Source organism: Pinus tabuliformis, chromosome 1_1 (assembly GCF_031772625.1).
Source record: "Pinus tabuliformis cultivar Carrire ecotype Pingquan chromosome 1_1, CPIR1, whole genome shotgun sequence".
Taxonomy (NCBI): domain Eukaryota; kingdom Viridiplantae; phylum Streptophyta; class Pinopsida; order Pinales; family Pinaceae; genus Pinus; species Pinus tabuliformis.
In genome coordinates this window covers 376299471-376325486 of record NC_142297.1, presented here as the reverse complement: position 1 = coordinate 376325486, position 26016 = coordinate 376299471, and positions in this window count along the sequence as shown.

Genomic DNA, 26016 nt, shown 5'->3' with positions numbered 1-26016 from the left:
AGATGGATGACAGATATTTTGCATATGAATGGCTTATTTGCACGAACCTCTTGAACACATAATGACACAACAGATGGTTTGGTGACAATTGACCCAAAGTTAATACCCAGAAACCGGCTGAAGACTTTCAAATGGTTTGATCAACTGTTAGGCAAAGGATTTCCCAACCCAGGTGAATGAAAAGTGTCGTGTTCAAGAGTGGTTACAAGGTTTTTCTGAGACAAAGTATGACAAACAGGCTTATTTTTCTCTCTTTTCCCCCACCATTTCTGGCAAGTACCTCTTTATTTTTGACAAGCTTGAGGAGGATAACATTTGCTTGATTATAAGCTCATCCTTCGGATGAGTCCAACTTAGTTTAAATTTGAACTCTAAGAAGGAGTGCTCCGTTCCTGTTTGTAATTGAATAGGTCCTTTACTATTAAATTTTAACGAGTCCAGTATAGGAGAAACTCAGCGTTTTTCAATTTTAGAGAGTCTGAAAAAACTTAAGAAAACTCCATGGTTGTCCTTTTTCATAAATTTGTGTCTCCAAAGCCCGAAAAAGTCTAAAATAATACTCGAGAGAACCGCTTAATCATTACGACCAAGGATTAATTTTCATAATTAGTGTCTCTGATCCAAAAGTAAAAAGTGATCAATGACACGTCGTTTTATAACCAATATCGAATTTGAAACGACAAAAATTTGGCAATCTTTTCATGTTTATGCGGTCAGAAAAGAGCTATAAGTGGACCGTCCTTTTAATTCTGTTTTAGCGAGTTTAAAAAGGAAAAGCTCTGTAATCTTTTCATATTTTATGAGTTAGAAAAGAGCTTAAAGAGTACTCGTCCTAGAGGAACGAGTGGTATAAAGGGTAGCAACTGGTTCCGGCAATGAAGGAACTACTCAAAACATGTAATGGTTAAGAGGCTGGCTAATAAAACCACTCATAGATGCAGTCCCTTAGGAAGTGTAAACAACCAAGTGAAAGTATATGATCAGCCAAAGAGATGGTGGCGATGGAATGAAAACAACCAAGGCTCATCTAACAGAATTTAGCGGAGAAAAAAGGCAATCACGAGATGTAAAACGGGTATGGGTTCATTTTTACACAAGCTTGAACCATAGAGAACTCTGCTTGGATTCAGTTTCATGTTTACACAAGATTGAAACGAAAAACTATGCTTGTTATAAGTTCCCATTCCCCCAGCATAATGACGCAAAATGAGGTACATGCCCCGCAAGCTTCATTGCATTCAACAAGGTGGATGGAATGAAGGTTCACTTTTGGGATGTTGAAAAGACTCAACTCGAAAAGGGAGTTGTTTCATTTTTTAATGAGGTTGACACACGAAAAGAACTGTCCTCAAAACCCTTGTTTCATTTTTTAACGAGCTTGACACAAGACAAGGAACTATGCTCAAGACTCCTTGTTTCATTTTTTAATGAGCTTGACACAAGACAAGGAACTATGCTCAAATCTACTCTCTACAATCTACCTAACAAGGAACTATGCTCTAAAATCCTTGATTCATTTTTAACGAGCTTGACACAAGACAAGGAACTATGCTCAAGTCTACTTTCTACAATCTATCTAACAAGGAATTATGCTCTAAAATCCTTGATTCGTTTTTTAACGAGCTTGACACAAGACAAGGAACTATGCTCTAAAATCCTTGATTCATTTTTTAACGAGCTTGACACAAGACAAGGAACTATGCTCTAAAATCCTTGATTCATTTTTTAACGAGCTTGACACAAGACAAGGAACTATGCTCAAGTCTACTTTCTACAATCTATCTAACAAGGAACTATACTCTAAAAACCCTGATTCATTCTTTAACGAGCTTGACACAAGACAAGGAACTATGCTCATGACTCCTTGTTTCATTTTTTAACGAGGTTGAGATGGGAACAAACTATCCTCAATCTCACTGATTCATTTTTTAATGAGGTCGACACGGTTAAAGGAACTTTCCTCGAAATCCTACTTTCTACAATCTACCTATATAATCTATCCTTGTTTCATTTTTTTAGCGAGCTTCACACAAGACAAGGAACTATGCTCGAAAATCCTTGATTCATTTTTTAACGAGATTGACACAAGACAAGGAACTATGCTCGAAAATCCTTGATTCATTTTTTAACAAGCTTGACACAAGACAAGGAACTATGCTGAAAAAACCTTGATTCATTTTTTAACGAGCTTGACACAAGACAAGGAACTATCCTTAAACCCTTGTTTCATGTTTGAAAATGAGCTTGACACAAGACAAGGAACTATGCTCATATCTACCTATATAACCTAAAATCTACTTGATTCATTTTTTAATGAGGTTGACTCAGTAAAAGGAACTGTCCTCAGACACCCTATTTCATTTTTTAACGAGGTTGACACAGGAAATGAACTATCCTCGCAACATCCAGTTTCATTTTTTAACGAGGTTGAGACGAGAACAAACTATCCTCGCATCTACTGATCATGGCTTCCAACTGGAAGAAAGACATGTCAATGGACACACCTTGATCATGGCTTCCAAGAGGTCTTCATTAGAAGGAAGAATAGTTCTCTGGAAGGAACACATGTCAAGGGACTCGAAAGGGATAAGAACATCGCGTTCAAGTAATCCCATAGAGTTTTCCATGTCAATTACCGGATCTAAATCAAAGGAAGATGAGAAAACAGTGAGAGGCTCACGTACATCGATAACTGAAATCATGGGATCAGTTGCCACATAATTAACCCGTGGTGGGGTAGATACCACTTTAGAATCAGGAACATTTAGGGGTGTCATATTATTGGTAGTTGAAAAAAACTAGGGAACGAAAGCTGGTCTACAGTCACAATATTTCCATTGTGAGGGTAAGACATCACGCGAAAGAGTGTCGATACGACAACTTTCATTGCATAAACATAGTCTCGCTAGAGGAGTAAATTGAAATCCAAGGGACCTCGAACTACCATAAGATCAATACAGATAGTTTTACCTTCCAAGGTAATAGAAAACATAGGAAGGATCCCTAAAGGTTCACTAATGGTTGTGTTAAATGTTTTCAGATTCTGCGTAATAGGTGCAAGCTAAGGGGAACCCAAAGCTTTCCAAGCAGTTGAGCATAAAATACTAACAGAAGCACCTTCATCTACCTGTGTGCGATGTATGTCCCTACCACCAGTCTTGACAATGATTTGGAAAGGGATGGAGGAAGGAAGACGAGGTTCTTTCAATCTATTCCAATCAAAGGAAAAGACATCAATACTTGGAGGGGGTTCTGTAGAAACAAGTGAAATGCCCCCCAGCATAGAAGAATCTGATGTAACAAGAAGAACCTGAGCAGTATGAAGTTTAGTTTCTAAAGGGAGAGTGGGATCGACCGAATGTGAAATTGAATCGACCACTTGATCAACTAATGGATCATCAACCTGAGTGATATGAGTTTCACTCTCCAATGGAAGAGTGTGATTGACTATACTTGAAATTAGATCAATCACTCCGTCAGTTGACGGTAGGTTGGGAGAAAGTTTACAGTAACCAGTTGGAAATTCTTGTTGTGGAAGAGTAAGGTTTTCCAACAATTTTGAGGCTTCATCCATGTGAGGGTAAATATGAGTTTGATGACTCCCTTTGGATAACTTACAAGGAAACCTAACTTTACCATTTTTCCTAGGAACCTGACTATCACTGGTTGATGGATCAATGGAAAGTTGATGAGATTTTCGTGACCATACTTCCAAGACCTTTGGAATACCAGGACAATTGATAAGGAAGTGGTCACCCTTACAAAGCCTGCAAGGGTATTTGGGTTTACGATGCATGTTGGAGGTTTCCTCAACACAACTAACATTTACAGCCATGGTTGGTTGGTTGACTTCTTTCTTATCTTGCTTCTTCTTCTTCTTCTTCTTCTTCTTCCCTTTCTTCTTCTTCTTAGCCACCTGGTTACTAGCGTCAAGGCTTTTACCAAGCGAAGAGGAAGAAATGGAGGAAGAAAAATTAGGCAAAGAAGGTAAAGGGTCAATAGAAGGTTGGTGATGTTGAGATGGTGAACTCTGTTGAGGTGAAGCATTCGGTTGAGGTGGAACAATTGGAGTATTTGGGGCCAACGAAGTTGAAAATAACCATATTGGTAATCCTATTGTAAATCCAGGTAATGAAAAAGTAGCCATATAAGGAGGACCAACATTTCCAAGGTAAGGAAAAGTACTAGGATTCTCATTAAGAGGGGTTCCTTGGTTGGTAAGTTCTGAAACAGTTGCCATTATATTCAACTTCAGTGAATTTTATTAACAATTTAAAACTAAAATTAACAATTCACAATTCACACCTAACAATTAAAATTCACAATTCACACCTATGGTCTCTAAAAGTAAAAACAAACAAATTAACACGCGCTATCAAATCTAGGAGTCAAACCACACACAAACAGTAACTTTCCATACTGAAAACACTAGTTGGTGATGAAATCCAACGTCGCAGAATTCAATACAGAAATGGCGGTTGGAACAGTTACCTGACAACCTGCTTAATGAACAAACTGGCACAAGTTTCTCCACTAAACCGTCTCGAGTGGAGAGAACCCCCAGAAAATCCAAGTGAGTCTAGTCGACGTCTGCTCCAGGTACAGTGGGATCTTCCCTCCACCGTCACCTTAGGAAGGAATCCTATAGATTATGGTCATTATGGTTACCAACAGAAACAAATATACCTGGGGGAACAGTCTACAATCCGATACGCATGCAAGGGCAAAGTAACAAACTCAATCCCCATGAAGGCTCCTTGACATAATCCAAGGTTTACCAACAAGTGACCCCAGGCTCCTCGACAATGGTTAATCTGAGGTTTACCGTTTTTAATACGTGAATATCTAGCATCGTTCCTAATGAGGAAGGATTGATTACCCCACTGGTTCGGACACGATCTCGTGCTTCTCCTTTAAAATGAGCTTTCCTAGAGCATAGATGTAACAATTGGAATTTATTTCCTACCGCAAGATCGACTACTTGTTTGTTTTACTATCTTGGAGAGTTAACTAAAACCTATTCCAAGACACTAGCCTAAGCTAGATTGGTGGAAAGAGCCCTAAAAATGTAAAAATTACTAGATGAATTTTAATTAAGCGTTGTGTTATTTAGGCTGTTATTACTCAAAAGGGTAAATGGATATGAAACCAATGGTGTTATGACCCGACCCAAAACTGAATGCAATCGAATATGATAATGTAATCTTTTCAATTTGATGAATCCTAACTAAAGTAAGGAGAGAGTTTCCATTCACTTCCAACAATGAAAAAAATTGATCACTAAGAGAAAATATAACAAATTCTCTAATGCACTAATTTCATCAAGAAAAACTAATGCAAATCAATTCAAAAACAGTTTTTATTTTTATTTTTATGTGTTAAAAACAAGAATAAAAATATATAAATTCAAATCAAAGAAAGCTGATCTAAATCTACGATTGATTTTTCAGAATGTAAACTATGCAATTGTAATCTATGCACAATTCACTTGAAAAGTATGCAAATGTAATCTATGCACATTTTCATTCATTTTCTGAAAATGAGAATTCTAATTATGCAAATGTGATCTATGCAAGAGAATTCTCAAAACACAAGATGATTCTAATGTAATCTAAGAACAAATCAAGTGCATGTCAAGAAAATTGGGTGAGAGTTCCAAAGATCAAAAAATAAAAACACTCAAAGGCGATTAACACAAAATCAAAAAGATGTAGAATTGTGAAAAGAGTGAGACAAACCTCCAAGTAATGACCAAAGGAAATCAAACTAAGAATTTCTCAAAAAAGAGACTCAAAACACCCAATTGATAAAAGCTTAAAACAGGAATGCCAAAGGAATTAACCTAAGAAAAGTTCCTAACAGGATACATGTAGATCTGGGCAGTGGCTAAAAACATATAAACAAAACCTAAGCTGACTGAAAGAGAAAATTTCAAGTTTTTCAAAATTTTGACAGGGTACGCAGGCCCCCAGTTTACCCAAGTGCAGTACCGCTCTGTGTGTAAAGCAAAAGTGCGGGTATGTCCGCACTGTGCTAAAAGAAGAGGGTGCGGTCCTCTCCCAAAAGTATGAAAAACAAAAAATAATTCAAGATCTACTAAACCTACCCAATCCCACACACATCAAGCCAAAAACTAGAAACAAAGATAGTTTCTCAAGCCAAAGTAAAAGCAAAGGAAAAATAAAAAATTCAAGTCCCTAGTGGAGTCACCATTTTGTCACACGGAATGAGTCGTTCTTGCGGACAAGATCGACCTCCCTAGTATCTAAAGATATCTAGCGACAAACACACCAACCAAACCCTATCTTTCACTAAATATGCAATTTATAAATAGAGGCAAACAAGTGTTTAGGCCTACCTTGGGTCCAGTGCAAGTTTGTAGAAGCCAAGCTCCTTTGATCCAAATGAGCTCCTTGATGTAGAATCTGCAGACACAAACAAGCACACAAATTAAATAGCACCTGAAAAGCCAATATAATAAAGCATATCCATCATAATGATCAAGGAATTTATGAAACAAATCACATAAGACAATTTGTTGAGAAAAATGAGTTTGATTGTATTAACTTAAATCAAAGAAGAACTTTACAACCTGTGCCTTGATGTTGTACAAGTTCCTCCCAGGGTCCAACAAGAAGTTTCCTCTACTTTGACAAGTTCACTCACTTCCCAATGAAGCCAAAAGGTATGTAATATCTCCTCTCAAGCTTAACTAGGGAGTCTCAATTTCACCAGCATTTACCCTTAGAAATGTTCAGCTTCTAACCTCTCCAGCAAGCAGCTCACTGCCTTAATTTATAGTGCAATGGAGGGAAGTTACTAGGTCCACCTTCAAAGGGATAAGCTCCTCCTTCAAAGGGATAACTCCTCTCATCAAGGGATTAGCTGCTTTAATATTCAGATGCATGAACCATCTAGGAGCGAACCATCCACGTTAAGAAACCTTCTAAAATCATCCAGAATCAACCACAAGTAAGTTTTTTGAAGTTAAACTTGCACCTTTTTGACTTTTACAGGGGTCCACACCCACCCCTTTAGATATAGAGTGGGAAGGTTCGCAGGTAACATGAACATGGGGTGCGGGACCATAGGAAACAGTAAGAGAAAGTGCGGAACCAGAGATTTATTGTTTTTAAAGGACTTTCTCTCTTTTTTGAAGCTTGACATGAGGAGCTGAGCTATGAGACTTGCCAAGGAGGACAGTATGGATGATGATGAGCCCATACTAATTGCAAATAGTCATGGTGACAATATTTTTTGTAACAGGCAGCATCAAAAATGTCTAGGACTGTTAAAAATTTGAACTTTAACAACTACATCTTGGATTTACAAAAATCCTTGCTGGATTTTCTCTAAATATGACCAAAATTTCCATAACTTTCAGGGCAATTCCTTCTGCTTGTTAGACTACGGAAATTATTTGTCTCTCAAGGCAAGCATGAAAATGAGATACTACGGAGATTCTACGTGGAGAGTTGTAAACCCATGGAAGAACCTATAATGAACAACTAGAGAAAGGAGGATGCCACTTCAGGTGAAGTGGATGCTACAATTTATCGACAGCTAGTGGGTCCACTCATGTATCTTGTGAACACATGACCAGATATGTGATGTGCAGTCAATGAGCTAAGACACACTATGGTTATGTCAACCAAATTATTTTGGAAGGCAACTAAGCATGTTTTACGGTACCTCACAGGCACTACCCAGTTTGGACTATGGTATAGATGAGCAGAGGGAGTGAAGTTGTGTAGATTCACAGATGCAGGTTGGGCACGAAGTCCATTAGAATGAAAGAGTACATCAATTGTAATTTTTAGTGTTGGGTTTGTGGTTGTTCTTTGGTATGACAGGAAGAAAATATATGCGGTGCTTAGCTAGACAAAATCATAATACATGGTTGCAAGTCAAGAAACATGTGAGGCGATATGGATGAGAAAGATACTTGTTGGACTATTTGGTCAGATGATGGATCCAATTGTGATAATCAAAGTTGCATCAATCTCTCTGAGAATCCTATATTTCATGATCAATCCAAGCATATAGATATCCAATATCACCATTTACGAGACTGTGTCTAGAGGCAGATGATGTTGCTACACTCCATTCTGATAGAGGAGTAAGATGTTGACATTTTGACAAAATCTTTGTCAAGAGGGAAGTTTGAATTCCTTAGGTGCAGGATAGGGGTGGTTGATAATCCCTTTCTTACAGAGAGGGAGTCTTAAAAAATGTAGCAAGAAATTCTCAATTTGATTTTTCCTTGATTAAATTGAGAAAAATTGAATTTCCACATCAACAGACAGCTTGGATGCAACTTGTGTGACATGGCTAATGTCACCAAGTTTACACAGTAAATTCGAGTTGGAGAAGTTAGAGTTCAGTTAAGCATGTATGGCTATTAATTTGTAGTAATCAAAGTCATTTATCTCAAGTTATTTTCAGTTAAACTAGTTCCAACTGCTTGAGGAACTAGTGGAAGGCCAATTGTGCAGTGGGACTTCAGTCAAACTCAGTGATCATCTAGTTAACTAATCAATCAACCCAAAATAGCTAATGCATGGAGAATTTGAGTTCCCCAGCTGTGGTGGAGATTCCAAGGTAGTGTAACATCAACTGTAGACTAGCCTTGAGTGTACAGGTGTTGCATACAGTCAGATGATCAACCTTGGGAATTTCACAATCCATTTTGTAAAAATTCCTAAATAATAGGGGCCTAATTTCTCAAGGAATTGTGCAAGGAAATATGGGCTCAAGAAGAGGTAGAAATTTACTAAGTCTGGCTTAGAGCTTCTTAGTGAGCAGAGAGACAGGTTATTCACTTGTAGGTTGTGCTCAGTTGAGAAAATAAATTGCAATACATTTCTATTGATCATATTAATGCAAACAAACATTGGGGTTTTTAGCATATTGTTTTCCTTAGGAAAAATTTTGTGTGCATGTGTGTTATTTCTTATTGCATGTATGAAATTTTGGTTGTAAATTGTGAGTTAACTTTCGAAGAGCAGTAGAGTAGGCTTGTGTCTTATGATTTTGATTAAAAATTCATGAGTAGTTGCAACTCTACACCATAATTTCTACAAGGATGGTGGAGGAAAATTATAGAATATTCGTTAGTAGACAATATGCCTACTTCAAAATATCTATGACAACTTTTGCGAGAAGAATACGTTGAGAATAAAAGATTTGATTTTGGAAGAATTAGTCACAAAATTCACAAGGGAGGTAATTTTGGTTGCATGTGTGTAGGTGGACAAGTCATAGTTACTCCTTTGATTTTCGTTGATGATGTGTTACTATTTGGTAGATTGACCTCTTTTGATCAGTCTTTGGACTCCTTATGAATAATATTAAATCTCATATGATTTATTGTTAACGAGATGAGGCATTGTTACTGGAGATTTATCATATTTTTGGTGTTATCTCCACTATATTGTATGCAGATTTTAAGTATCTTAGATTTATGCTCCAACCTAATTGTTATGTAATTAAGGATTGGAGTTGAATTACAGAGAAAATCCACTGTATACTTTTACCATGGGCACATAGGAGGCTCTCCCTAGTAGGCAAGTTGACTCTAGTTCGAGCAGTCCTTCAGATTAGCTCTATATATTGGCTTCATATTTTTGCTCTACTTAAGAATATCAGTAAATGTGTCTTTCCAGCTTCATCTTGGCATGGGACAATTTGTGTCGTAAAGGATAGAGTGGGCCTAGTTGTTTTTTACTTTGTATGGAGGTGATGGATGACTAAAATCATCTATTTCTTTGATTCTCATTGGTAAAATCAATTTGGAATGGTGTATTTAATATGTTACATTTACAGGCAGATTAGAACTACTCTTTTGTGGTTTATTGTATTTGGCACTAGATTATTGAATATAAAACATTTGGACCACTTCCAATATACATTGGGGGTTCGACCCAAAGAATGCATTACTATCCCAAGCTCCTTTGTTGTGATACATCCACCTCCATCCTTGTCAAAAAAGCTAAAAGCCTCCCTGAACTTAGACATAACCTCCATCCCATATTCCTTTAGTAGATAAAACCCTTCTCTCATTTTCTGACCATGCCAATCTACCCTCCATCCCATATTCTCTCATGAGCCCTGTGTAAACCACCATTTCATTCAAGGATGGGGATTTTGATGCCTACTCTAACCATATTTGTTAGACACTTTATCCCTTTTCTTGCTTATGGTTTCTTGAGTTGACCTCCTCTAAATATTCCCTACTCTCCTTAAATTATTTGAAAGGTATCCTTTGGCTACTAACCCCATTTTACCAGAGATCCTTGACATGTCCCTTGAAATTTTGATTTGGCCCCATGAACTATTTTATGCTAGTGAGTCGAAAGCTTTAGATTTCTTTTCCACATATTCATTCATGACCAAACACTATACCACTAGTTCTAAGAATCTTGTGGTTACTATCACCACAATAAATGTATATTGTATTTTAGAGGAGATAAGAATTGTATATTGCCCTTTGGGACACTCCAAAAATATTTTGATGCACCCTATTTGTCTAACACTCTAGTATACTTTATGACCTTAATTCCCATTCCATGTTCATCCATGTGGATGCACTTTATGATATTCTAAGACAAACAAATGTCCTTGTCAAATCCCACTCACCTTCCTTGTCATGTTTTCTAGGACTTGTGTAGCCAACAAGAAATTTTGGAGATGAATGACATCAAGGTAGAAAATCAAGGGGTTTTCAAGTCATTTATTTAGGGTTCCCACTAGCATAGTCCCACCATATGATTCACCCAATCCCTAAATTGGGGTTTAGTGCTATTTCAATTAATTATTAGATGATCATGGTGAGCCATAATTCCAGGTTAAATGTTATGACTCTTCATAGGATATTATTGGAGATAATTTAGGAGACACCTATTTAGCTAAAGGGTCAAGAAAGGATTTTGAATTCAATATCAAACCATCAACCATATCCTCAAAATTTGTCCCATCAAACATATCCTCAACATATCGAACCAAAAATCAAGAAGACAACTAAGGTGAAGCATGGGAATCCTCTCTTGCCCACGTTGTTCAGGATATATATCAATCTATGAATGCCTCTACACTCCACCAACTGTGCATCAATAAAAATTTTGTTTGCCCCATTGTCCACCAAGATGGATACACATTTTCCCAACATTGTGCCTCTGCTTGCTAAAATTATGAAATTGGGATTTTCCATGTCAAAATTTTAGTTCAAGACTAACCATGCATTAGAAGGCCATTAACACAATATTAGGACATAAAAATTGAATAATTGACATAATACCAAATACGATACATACATTGAGGTTTGTCTCACATGGTATCTAGATGCTAATTGAGCAAGTTCACACAAAGAGAGGAAGGTTATGTCATGATACATTGTTCAATTTGTAATCAAGAGCATTATCTTGGATAAGGGAGAAGTAACATTTAGTTTCTTTCTCATATACAAAGGCAAAATTATGAATCAATGTCAAATGCCTTTTGTGAAGCAATGTTGTTGTAAAGGGTGTTAGAAAGCTTGCATTGTAGGAAAGACCCTCACACCATACTAGATTGTGTTAACCAAAGCATGTTAACCATGTCCAATGATCTCAAATTTCATGAGAATGTTCAATGAGTGACCATAAATGAGGGGTGTCAGAGTGGTTAATAATCATAGCTTATAGTGGATGATTGTCATCGTACATAACATCTATGGTCCAAGTCATTTGTTTGGTGCCCAATATTGGTGAATCAATGTATTACATCATGGTAGAATATCTTGCCTTTTTTAAAGCAAAAATATATTGAAAATAAATTAAGTTATGTCTCATGCAAATGTTCAATATTGTTGTGTTTTGAGTGGTTTTCATATTACATGTATCGTATGTCCATAATCACTTATTTCAAGCCTACCTTAAGAAATAGAGGAAGAAGTGCAGGGACTTTTCATAAGAAGGACTCCCACCAACTCCTCTCCTTGTAGCAATCTTTCAAACATTAGCCCATAAATCAACCACATGCCCTTAACACATATTTCATTAAATTTGGAAGTATTTTATTACAAGGCCTTCAAAAACATTCATTCTTTTGTAAATCGCCATATTAACTTGATTCAACATTAAAATGATTTGCAAGTAATTTCAAACCAATTAGAGATCATGAATAGGTCAAACATGGGGTTGTTATGTACAATAGTATCAATACACAATAGGAGTGTGAAATCAAACTCTTAGAAGAAATTGATTTAAGCTAAATCATATTAGTATGTCAAACATCCAATACAGATATTATAGTTATGGATAACATGCTAGATTCCTCAATGTTTAAATTTTATGTCTGGCAACTCTAACCCCCTTTCCCCCAACCTATGGGGGATTTGTTGATTGAATGATGGTGATTTGAGGATCTTATTGTAAATGACAAGGATAGGTGTCCCTTGCATTGCATTGAGACTAGTCTACTAAAACCTTAGTAAAATGTTCTTGTGCTCAATTTCCTACGGTCCCTTTGTGCCTTTATGAAGCACTAATGAGGCAGTCATCATTCATCTTCATAGCATGCAGGCATCCACTATAAAAGTTATACATTGTTGATATAGGTATTTCAAGAAGGTTAGGTACCATTGATCTATCTCCACTCAAATCCAAGTACATCAAATGAGATTTCTTAAATGGGTATTCAAGTCATTCCATTATGATGGAAAGTGTCACAAGTTGAAGTAAACAAGAAACTTTAGTGGTGACTTCTTGTAAGTAGTGGAGGCAAGGGTTTTCAAATATTAGCACAGTTGATGGTAGTGTGGACATTGATCTCTCCTTGTAAACATTGTCAAAACCGATAATAGTCTCGATGTAAATTTAGTGTCAACCAATTGTATGGAAAATCATGTTTGACCATTACTTTCACTAAGAAGAGAAAATGATAAGCATTTTTAATGGGGGAGAAATAAATGTGAAACATAACTCATGTATTTTAGTTGAAATTTATATAGGTCCCCGTGTTCTTTGATTATTAAATACTTAATGTAAATACAAATAAATTATCATTAAGATATTGTTTTTGAAGATTGAATATGTATTAAAAGGCATTCATCTAACCTGAATAAACCACTTAAAGCTGATTATCAATTAATCCTAAATAGTTTTGTATAAGATAAATCTTTACTTGCATTAATAGCTTTAATTCAAAAATAAATTACATTTATAAACTCATATGAATACATATAACTAAATGAAATTCAATAAATAACTTTTGAGTCTTGTTGGATTCTATGAGATTATTTTAAGTACAAATAGTTTATTTAAGAATTCAAATTTATAAAATGTTAATATTGATGGGAAAAACATGTCATATGGTGTAAAAAGTTTAAAGGCATCCATTTATGGCCCATCTCTTGAATGAGCTTAAATAGTCTACTTAATGCTCATGGTGAATTTATTAATCCATGTTTTATTAGAAAATTCATTTTCTTTACATGGTTTTTTATTCTAGAAATAGAAGTTTCACATTTATATATTCATATTAAACCACATGATAGTTAAATAAAAATCAATTAATGTTTTCTTGACTTATTGACTTATATGACATGATTACATATAGGAATAATTGATTTAATAATGCATAGTTAGAAAAAGTTGTCAATTCAAAATAGAATAAACCAGTTAGAACTCATAAATAATTAATTTTAAATTATTAATTTTGTAAAAAATATATTTTTCACTTACATTGAGATTTTTATTTCAAAAATAAATTCCATTTATACACATTCTAAATATAATTTAATACATACTTGTCTTGTTGGTTTCTATGAGATTATTTCAATTACAAATAATTTATTTAAGAATTGAAATTTACCAAAATCAAATGCCATATGTTGCATAAAGTTTAAGTACACTTATTTATGACCCGTACTTTGAAATAACGTTAACAATCTACTTAACATTCATTACCAATTAATTATTCCATGTGTTGTTAGGAAAAGCATTTCATATTACATGGAGTTTTATTTTATTTTTAAGTGCCACATTTACACACTTAGATTAAACTTCATGATATGAAAATAAAAGTCGATAATGGATTTATATAGACCACCTAAAAATCATTATCAATTAATTATAATTTGTTTTGTAAAATATATATATATTTACTTACATTAAGAGTTACATTTAAAAATTGCATCACATTTATGAACTTCTATCAATGCATATAGCCAAATAGAATTCTTCAAGTCCTATTGGATTCTATGAAATTATTTAAACCACAAATAAACTATTTAGAAATTGAAAATGACAAAATGCTAATATGGATTGGAAAATCAATGTCTTATGGTGCAAAAAGTTTAAATACAATCATTTTTTACCCATCTCTTTAATGAGTCTAGATGGTCCACTTAACACATTGTTAATTAATTATTCCATGTTTTATTAAGAAGAGAATTTTGTTTTTCATAGAGTTTTGTTTCAAAACAATACAATATGAGATTAATACAATCTTAATAGATTATGTGATAGACAAATAAAAGTCAATAAATGGGTTCCTTATTAAATTAAATGAGATGAGATGATTGCATATACAAATAGTTGATTCAAGAATATATGAAAAAAATATGGGTTAAAAATTGAATGCCCTACAATTTAACGAGTAGTATTCACTTATGAGTCATCACCCGTTAGCTTAAATAATCCACTTAATACTTATTATCAAGAAATTAAAAGACTTATTTTCGAAAAAATACATCATAGTATATGGCTATTATAAATCACATCTATACACTCATATTAATGGACATAACTAAGTACAAGTCAATAATATAATTATAGCTCAAGTGATATGATTTCAGTTTATTTAAAATACACATTTACAAAAAAACGACTTTAAATAATGAAATTAGATGCCTTATGATTCAAAAAGTTCAATGACATAATTCATCCATGATAGTATGTAATCAAACCTTAATAATCCACTTATCAATCATTATCATCATATATATGTTTTTTTAAGAAATGCAAAATTATTTACAATATATTTTTATCTAAAAAATTACATATCACGTTTATGCATTCATATTAGTGCATTTTATATGTAAACAATGAATAACTGACTTTGTGCCTTGTTGATTTTCAATATGATATGATTGCAGTTACAACCATTAATTGATTTTAGCATATAAATTTATGAAAACTATCGATTGAGAAATCACATATCTTATGCTTCAAAAAAATTGAATCATTTACCTATGACACATTTATCATTAGCCTTAATAATGAATAATGCATTGTGAATAGTGAATAATGCACATAACATTTATCAAGTAAATTATTATAATTTCTTTAGTAAGAATAGCACCTTTGTTTGCAAGGAGTTCTATTTCAAAACTTATATTTCACATTTATATATGATTATTGATACATATAAGTAAACATAAGTCATTAAAAATAGCATGCCTCAATGGTTCATGTAAGATAATTTGAATGGCAAACAATTCATTTAAGAACACACGAGCGCGTGCACACACATCTTAGAAAAAAATCGATACAACAAAGTCATTGCAAAAACATTTATAAATAATAAGAAATATACATATTAATATAACTGACAATTTCCATATATTTCAAAAATTATAAAATCATACAAATTGATTCAACAAAAACTATGTCCAAAATGTATTGAAAAATTGGAATGTACTTTTCAACAAATTTATAAAAGAAATTATCTCCATGAACTACAATGAAGTACATGTTCTATTGAACATTCGAATGTACTCATGTTTTTGTTTGATAAGATGAAGTCTTAAGAAAGGGGAATAAAACTTGCATAAGCCATGTATCTTACTCTTTTCCTGTATATGATTTTATCAAGATGTGGTTTGATCGATATCTGATGAATTGAGAAGTATACTTTTATGTATCTATTAGCAATACATTTGATTCTTCATAATTATCTCCATATTGGGACCACACATCAATCAACTTTTTCTCATAAAATTGTCTTGCTCTCCCTACTTCCAATTTTGTTTGCAAATGACAATGAGACCTGTCCCATGCAAATTTAAAGTCCTCTGTATCAATATTTGATTTTTCAAGTACTTTTCGAATGTACTTGTCAGTGACATTTAATGTCCATATTTCGACATCATAATTTCTTAAGCAATATTTTAATACCTTTTACTGAAAAGGCCTTAAAAAATAGGACTTATCACCAAACTGCCAATCTGGTTCTCTTTGAATATGAAAATTTTGTTCATCTTTGATGTATGATTGGAAGAATACTCTTCCATTTCAAATATCAACAACATCTTTTGACTTGTAGTAATTCCCATATGCATCTGCACTGTAACCACATGTATGATATTAATATATCTCCACTTCAACACTTCATTGCTTAAGGACATAAAAACTTATCATTTTAAAAATGATGTTAATATTTATTATGAACTATTTCCATTTGTATGCAAACATAATTCTACAATGAGTTCAAAGTATCACAAAATACAAATAGAATTGCCCCATTAAAATGAACAAACAAATAATATGTTTACTTTATACATAGAGCCTAATACCTTTATTTAATTTGTATGGAATAAAAGTCTTATAAGGATGCATTGACCCACCATTTAAATCATTGATTTTAAGACTTGTAACGATTTATTTAATTGCAATTGAAAAATATAATTACAAAGGTCTAGTACAAGTAAACAAACTAATTATATATTAATTTTCACATACAATATAATACAATTTTTAAATTTCAAACCTAATTAATTATATGTAAATTTATAGAGTTTCTACCTTAGTTTTTTTTGGTGCTTCTTTTAGTACAAATTGTATGTTTATTGTTGGTGCTACATACAACTTAATATAATTTTTCAACTTATATGGAATAAAAAGGGTTATAAGAATGCAATGGGTCATCCTTCACATTACTAATTTCTAAGAGGTATAACGATAACTTAAACCACATTTAAAGCAAATAATTGTAATGATCTAATTAAAACAAATAGACCTGTTATCTATTAATTTTACATACAATGTAATCCATTGTAATATATATATATATATATATATATATATATATATATATATATATATATATATATATATATATATATATATATATATATATATATATATATATATATATATATATATATATAGCATGGGAAATTTGATATGAAAACATTAAATGACTATTCATCTCACCAAAAATAAAAATCAAAATCAAAATATTTTATTTTTAGTAATGAAAAACCAAATCAACAATTCTTTTATTAGTGTTGTGAAATAAAAGTAATAATTCATGATGTCATACATATAATAGCATGATATAAACATTTGTAATCTTAAGGTACTTCTAAATGTAATTGAACATCCTTCAAAGTAGCTCGCACATCCGTAGCCTTGTTGAGTTTACGCAATATTCTCCATAGCTCATTGATCAACCAATTATTCCCTTGATTTGCTCCAATGAATGGAGGGGCAAGAATCACATTTTCTTTTGGATTCTCTTTCACTCTCTCAATTAAACAAACAACTATAATAGTATTGGTTGCATCATATTGGATATGCATTTCCCACACTTTTTTCAATGATTTAGTGTGTATAACTTTCATTGGATTGTCAATGACCTTATGTCCCTTTTGTGGCTTACAGTCTAAAGCAATCCACTTAAACACAAGTTTATCTCGTAATGTTTCTGAAACCAACTTTTTTAAAAATCTTGTTGTGCTTTGTTTCAAAGTTGTCATCCAAATTGCAATGTTAAGAGATTCATTTTTGAAACACATTTCAAAAAATGATTTTGCATGTGGATGAATCCAAAATAATTTTTGCTCTATTGTGTAATCAGCATCAGCTCCCATTTTCTCAATATGCCCTTTGTTTGTTGCTTCATGTCCTTTAGTTCAAAAATAACTAGTTTCTTTTCAGTTATTTTGCCTGCAACACAATGGAAAATAATATAGTCAAACCACTTTATTCATGTTACAAAAATTACTAAAAAAATTGTTGAAATGATACACTTACCTTGAGTGGTTTTTGCACTATTTATAGATGAAACAATAATTTCTTTTATCATCTTGATAAGACTTGGAGTAAACATATTAAACCTTCAATCAAATACCAATTGTACTTCTTATTAAACCTTCAATCAAATACCAATACCAAGAAAAACATTAGTAATGCAACCTTTAAAAGGAAACACACACACACACACCTTTAACATTACTTTGATTGTTAATTTTATCCTTTTTATTTGTTCCTATAAAAAAAAAATATACAAAGTTATGGTAGTTACAAGCATTTGAGTTTGAATAATAATAAGATAAATAATAAGACAAGTTATAAGTATCTGATATGACATTATCTTCATATTTGTAGCGTTGCACCTCATCATCATCCTAGTTACCTTTATTTGTTTCCAAATTAAACATATAAAATATTTTGAATTGGTGAAAATGAATAGAATCATTAAATAACAAGGAAAACAAGTGGACAAATTATAAGTACTTGATGTTATATTTTTTTCTTGATTAAAGTTTTGTTTAACTTTCACTTGATCAATGTCTTGGTTCTGTTTGCTTGTCACTATAATAAACATAAAAAAATGTTATAAATTGTGACAATGAACAAAATGCATTAAACAACTATACAAAAAAAGAACCATAAATAATCATCCATAATAATATTTTGGTCTTGATTGTAGTTTTGTGGGACAATACCAGGGTCATTATATGCATTCTCTTTATTTCCAACTATAATCAACATATGAAATGATATGAATCACAATAATTTAGAATAATAATAAAATAAAAAAAGATAGAGTTACAATGATTAATACCCATTTCTATCTCCATCGTTCCATGGTCATTGTCTTGATTAATTTCATTCATCTCATAATTCCCTATAATAGTCATCCAAAAATGTTATGAACATGGAAATTAAATAAATTGAAAAATTATCAAGAGAAAAAACCAAACAAATTATGCACCTGGTATGATAACTTCTTCCTCTCCTCCTCCTCCTATTTCCATCTCCATACTTTTCTCAACAACATAAGCACTATGTTGATTAATTTTTTTCTTCCCACTTTCATCATTCTCTATTTTAGAATCTCTGTCGTTAGTCATTTTAGTAAACACTTTAACAATTAAGAAATATGAAAAAAATAGTATCCAAAGTATTATAAGAAAAAAAAATGAATTGTAGTACCCGAATTTTCCAAGAAGTTAATGGATACCGGAAATTTTTTTTTTCTCCGTAAATCTATGCTAATTTATATTACAAAAATCAAAATTTACATCACAGTTACACCAGGGCTGTGGCCCTGCATTTTCAGCGGGATTGTCTTCATGAAAAACCTTCAAAGTAGCATCATTACAAAAATGATTCAACACAGTAGACTTAGAAGCCGCCACAGTGGATATGTGAGCTGACACGGTGGATTGACAAACCGATAAACTGACACGGTGGACTGACATAGTGGATACAAAGTCCGATATGGACGACACATAGACTGAAATACAAAGAGCACAGTAAATCGACATGGAGCAAAAAGAGTTGCTTTCCTGGCAGCATTGAGCGTGATGACAGCGGAGCTAATCCTCATCGGTCGTCTGGGGCTCCTCCTTCGCCGGACCTTTAAGCTTCTGCAAGACCTCCCCATCCTTCACCTGACCTTTAAGCTTTTGTGAGACCCTCATTTCCGCGCTCAACGCTCTCTGAACCGGAACGCTAGGGCCTGCTTCATCCATTTGAGTGGCTGGGGGAGCGCGAGTTGAGGGAGGCTCTCGCATATCGACTGCAGGGACCTGCATATCGACCACCGGCGCGCCCAGATTGTCCTGAGGACCTCTGTGGTTATTGCAGTGTTCCACCATAACTGAAACTATCAGAGTATTGTTTTCCAGCGTACAAGGAATTCGATAACGAACAGCTGGGTGCTCCAGATGCCCACATTCCGGAATTTCTCCCCATCCACGCATAGCTCCGCGAACTACAGGTCTGTTTGAGCTTCTAATGTGCTCATATGCAATTTCTGCAGAGGAGGAGGGCGAATTGACAGGGCGCTGGGTGGCAGAGCGGCCCCGAGAACCTCCCCTGCGACTACCCATCCTTGGCCTCTCCCGCGGCATCGTCAGGTCAACCTTCGAACCAGAATCCCTCAGAGAATTTGTGCTCAGAATCTCCTCCACTAACCTCTGCGTGGAATGTTTGCAGGTATGAGTCCAGGCGACCGGGGGAGCGTAAATAACGGGCGCCATATGCCTCGAACCAAGCTGCATAATGAATGCGCATCGAACCAGCCATAAACCCAGCATTGAAGCCGAGTATGCGGAGTCTCCCATCGTATTTATGGCTTCTGCTGCAGGGTGCGTCGTGGCATGTCCGGGCATACGACCGCCCACGTGACTTGCCACCGCCGACACCTGGCTATCCCGCCCGATCTCCACCCGCATCCGGGAAATGGATACCGGATTTGATAGTTGAAAAGATTTGTAATTATTTAACATGATTGTTCTTTGTGGCCATGTTTGCACAACACTTGAAATTCTTCTTCCATATGTACAACAAGCCTTGATTAAATTTTTCTCCGCATAAAGAGAAATAACCACTTTTGCATCACTACATTGTTGGTGTTTTTCCACTAAATCCATCCAGAAATCATAATCTCTCTCATTTTTATCAAATGTGTCTTCAAATGTGTGAGAGTATTTTATAGCCTCCAAAAATTTTAATTCTGAATTATAGAAATGTATAATAAGAACTATATCATAACTATAATTGTTTTGTGACTTATATTCATAAATGCCACTAATCATTTTATAGTTGAACTTGGAGTTCTTTATGGAAATTCTCAAAGACTGACGTACATCATTACAAAACCAAAGTTTTACTAAGAGAATTGTAGTAAAGTCATTCAACTCATTTTTTCGATAAGAAATCGAAAAAATTCAATGTAAAATCCCTTGTGGAATTGTTCTTTTTTCAAAGCAAGTGTATCCAAAACAACAAGGTCAGTATGTAAAATTGGTTGCAACTGACATGGAAAAGAGTGCAAAAATGTTGACAAAAGATGAGGGCCCCCAAAATGACAACCAAATTCAAAATTGTTATCAACTTGTTGAACACTTGTTGATGCATTTATCATTTTGTCAAGAACTCCACATGCTTGCTGAGAAAGGGACTCTATCTTTGTATTACGTGTTCCTTTGACATAAGTAGACCCCTCCACCGTGTTGCAGAAATTGGTAAATATGATATCATTAATTTCATAATGCTCAAGAATGTTGAATGTGGTAAGAGTCATCTCATTCAAGTTTTGATCATGACTTTGACAATATGTAACCATTGCATCCAATATTGTTTTGTTGGTTTTCAATTTAGAACAATAATATTTTAATTTTATGGCATTTGATGATGATTAATTGGAATAAAAAACCAAATGGTTCCATCCAATAAATTATATGTTGTTGAAGCAATTTCTTCCATGGTTAATCCCTGAAGGGCCCGAAGAGTAGCTAATCAAGGTTAGAAAAAGGGCACCCCCAAATAATTTATTATGTTCTTTTAATCGTGAATATAAAGCAAATATCTACTAGGTTTCCTTCTAGCACGAGCATAAGAAAATTTCCAAAAGACATTACATTGTGAATAAATAAAAACAATTGTAGAGACTACAACAACATCATATATACACAAAATTTATCTCTTATAGTCATGTATATTCTTAGTTTGCTTTCGAAAAAATAAAAGCAAAACACAATGAAAGAACATTAACTATGGCGATCATTAGATTTTCTTCTAGATATTCGTCTAGCACAAAGACAAACACATAGCAACTTTGCAAGGTGAAAGAAATATAAATTTGATATAACTACTTCTAACACGAACAAAAGCATATTGCCAACAAGAATCTTGCAAAGCAAAAGAAATATTCGCATCCTAGATTTATTTCTATTACAAACGCATGGATATTGTTAAAAAAAAACATTGTAAGGTGAAAGAAATCTAGCATGTGCTAGAATTATTTTTAGTACGAACACATTCATATTTCCAAGAAAAACATTTCAAAACAAAATAAATATAGCACAAGCTAGATTTCCTTCTACCACAAACACAAACACATTGTCATTAAAAATATTGCAAGGCAAAGGAAATGTAACCCATGCTAGACTATATTCTATCGCATACAAGAAGATTGCCAACAACAACATTGTATTGTAAAGCAAATCTAGTGGATGCTAAATTTCCTTCTAGCAAAAACATAAACACAATGTCAATAAAAACATTGCAATAATAATATTTCCTCGGACATTTGACCTTGCCTTTTAGAGACGATGAGGTTTTAGTCCATGCCTACATAGACTATTGTTACAATATAAAAAATGTTAAACCCTGGAATGATTAGAAGGCCCTTCATATGGAATATGTGGTCTAAGAATGGAATAGTGTACAAAGATTTCCTCCTATAAAAAACACAAGAACGTTGCAAATAACAACATTACAAGGTGAAAAAAATATAATGCATACTATATTTCCTTCTAATGGAAACATAATCACATAACATTGTAGGGTGAGAAAAATTTAGTCTGTGTTACATTTACTTATAACACAAACATATAAATATTTCAAATGACAACATTACACAACAACAAAAAATCTAACACAAGCTAGATTTCCTTTTAACCTAAACAAAAACATGTTAGCATTCACAACATTGCAATGTAAAATAAAATCTAACATGTGTTAGATTTTCTTTTAGCGCAAACTTGAGCACATAGAAACATTGTAGAGTGAGAAGTCTATCAAGTGCTAGATTTATGTCTACCACAAATACAAGCACATTGCCAACAACAACATTGTAGAGTATAAGAATTCTAGATTGTGTTAAATTTTCTTCTAACACAAACACAAGAACATAACAACATTGTAGGACTAAATAAGTTTAATGTGTGCTAGATTAACAACATTGCAATTTAAAATAAAATCTAACATGTGTTAGATTTCCTTTTAGTGCAAACTCGAGCACATAGAAACATTTTTAGAGTGAGAAATCTAGCAAGTGTTAGATTTATGTCTACCACAAATACAAACACGTTGCCAACAAAAACATTGTAGAGTATAAGAAATCTAGCTTGTGTTAAATTTTCTACCAACACAAACACAAGCACATTTAAATTTGAAAGAAATCTAACACATGCTATATTTCCTTCTAACACAAACACAAGAATATAACAACATTTTAGGACTAAATAAGTCTAATGTGTGCTAGATTAACAACATTGCAATGTAAAAGAAAATCTAACATGTGTTAGATTTACTTTTAGTGCAAACTCAAGCACATAGAAACATTGTAGAGTGAGAAATCTAACAAGTGCTAGATTTATGTCTACTACAAATACAAGCACCTTGCCAACAACAACATTGTAGAGTATAAGAAATCTGGTTGTGTTAAATTTTATTCCAACACAAACACAAGCAAAATTAAATTTGAAAGAAATATAACACATGTTATATTTCCTTCTAGCACAAACACAAGAACATAACATTTTAGGACTAATTAAGTCTAATGTGTGCTAGATTAACAACATTGCAATGTAAAAAAAAATATAACATGTGTTAGATTTCCTTTTAGCGCAAACTCAAGCACATAGAAACATTTAAGAATGAGAAATCTAGCAACTGCTAGATTTATGTCTACCACCAATACAAGCACGTTGCCAACAACAACATTGTACATTATAAGAATTCTAAATTGTGTTAAATTTTCTTCCAACACAAACACAAGCACATTTTAATTTGAAAAAAATCTAACACATGCTATATTTCCTTCTAGCACAAACACAACAACATAACAACATTGTAGGACTAAATAAGTCTAATGTGTGCTAGATTAACAACACTGCAATGTAAAAGAAAATCTAACACATGTTAGATTTCCTTTTAGCTCAAAGTCAAGCACATAGAAACATTGTAGATTGAGAATTCTAGCAAGTGCTAGATTTATGTCTACCACAAATACAACACGTTGCCAACAACAACATTGTAGAGTATAAGAAATCTAACTTGTGTTAAATTTTCTTCCAACACAAAAACAAGCACATTTAAATTTGATAAAAATCTAACACATACTATATTTCCTTCTAACACAAACACAAGAACATACCAACATTTTAGGACTAAATAAGTCTAATGTGTGCTAGTTTAACAAGATTGCAATGTAAAAGAAAATCTAACATGTGTTAGATTTCCTTTTAGTGCAAAGTCAAGCACATAGAAACATTGTAGATTGAGAAATCTAGCAAGTGCTAGATTTTTGTCTACCACAAATACAAGCACATTGCCAACAACAACATTGTAGAGTATAAGAAATCTAGCTTGTGTTAAATTTTCTCCCAACACAAACTCAAGCAAATTTAAATTTGAAAGAAATTTAACACGTTATATTTCCTTCTAGCACAAACACAAGAACATAACAACATTTTAGGACTAAATAAGTCTAATGTGTGCTATATTAACAACATTGCAATGTAAAAGAAAATCCAATGTGTTAGATTTCCTTTTAGCGCAAACTCGATCACGCAAAAACATTGTAGAGTGAGAAATCTAGTAAGTGCTAGATTTATGTCTACCACAAATACAAACACGTTGCCAACAACATTGTAGAGTATAAGATATCTAGCGTGTGTTAAATTTTCTTCCAACCCAAACACAAGCACATTTAAATTTGAAATAAATCTAACACATGCTATATTTTCTTCGAGCACAAACACAAGAACATAAGAACATTGTAGGACTAAATAGGTCTAATGTGTGCTAGATTAACAACATTACAATGTAAAATAAAATCTAACATGTGTTAGATTTCTTTTTAGCGCAAACTCGAGCACATAGAAACATTGTAGAGTGAGAAATCTAGCAAGTACTAGATTTATGTCTACCACAAATACATGCACGTTGCCAACAACATTGTAGAGTATAAGAAATCTAGCTTGTGTTAAATTTTCTAACACAAACACAAGCATACTTAAATTTGAAAGAAATCTAACACGTGCTATATTTCCTTCTAGCACAAACACAAGAACACAACAACATTTTAGGACTAAATAAGGCTAAGGTGTGCTAGATTAACAACATTTGAATGTCAAAGAAAATCTAACATGTGTTATATTTCCTTTTAGCACAAACTCAAGCACATAAAAACATTGTAGAGTGAGAAACCTAACAAGTTGTGATGGATTTCTCACACAAAACAATCTCATGCTCACCTCCATATCCCTCCACATGCTCCTTCCCATCTAGGAGATGCATATACATGTTTATAAACCAGATCAAGTAAATTGTCTCTCACTCATGTGAAATCCTGGGTCTTTGTAAGATTTCCCAAACTATGCAAATAGAACAAACTCTAACATTATCATCAGGAAAAAAATTCCCTCTATGCTGACTAAATCTAGAGTTGAGATGGATTTAAAAGAAAAGCTTGCACCTTGAGAAATTTGATCCCTTTGTAGGCTATCTAAATCTAGAGTTAAAATGAATCTAAAATGGTTTAATTATTAATAATTATAATTCTTCTTTTATTTTATTTTATTTTATATTTATGTAATTTGACTAAATTAACAAGTTTAAACAACATTACATAACCTTAGAACATCTCATTCACTTTTGGCTAAAGTCTCCCATGTAATCATTCATGTTGGACTAAAGTCTCTCCATGCAATTATTTAAATTTGTAGATATTTATTTTTATCTTAATCAATAATATTTAATATAAAGTAGAAAACATAAACTTGGAAAAGCCCATAAATATTATAAATATCAAGTGAATTACAATGAAATTTGAACCACTTAAAATCATAATTTTATATTTTATTTTGGAAAATTTTCAAACCATAAAATTGATAATAATAAAAAATTTATTAAATATATGGTTATTTTATTTAATTTTATAAATATTATATACAATAATACATGAAAAATGTAATATAATTTCAAAAATTGTAGCTTATAATTTTAAAAT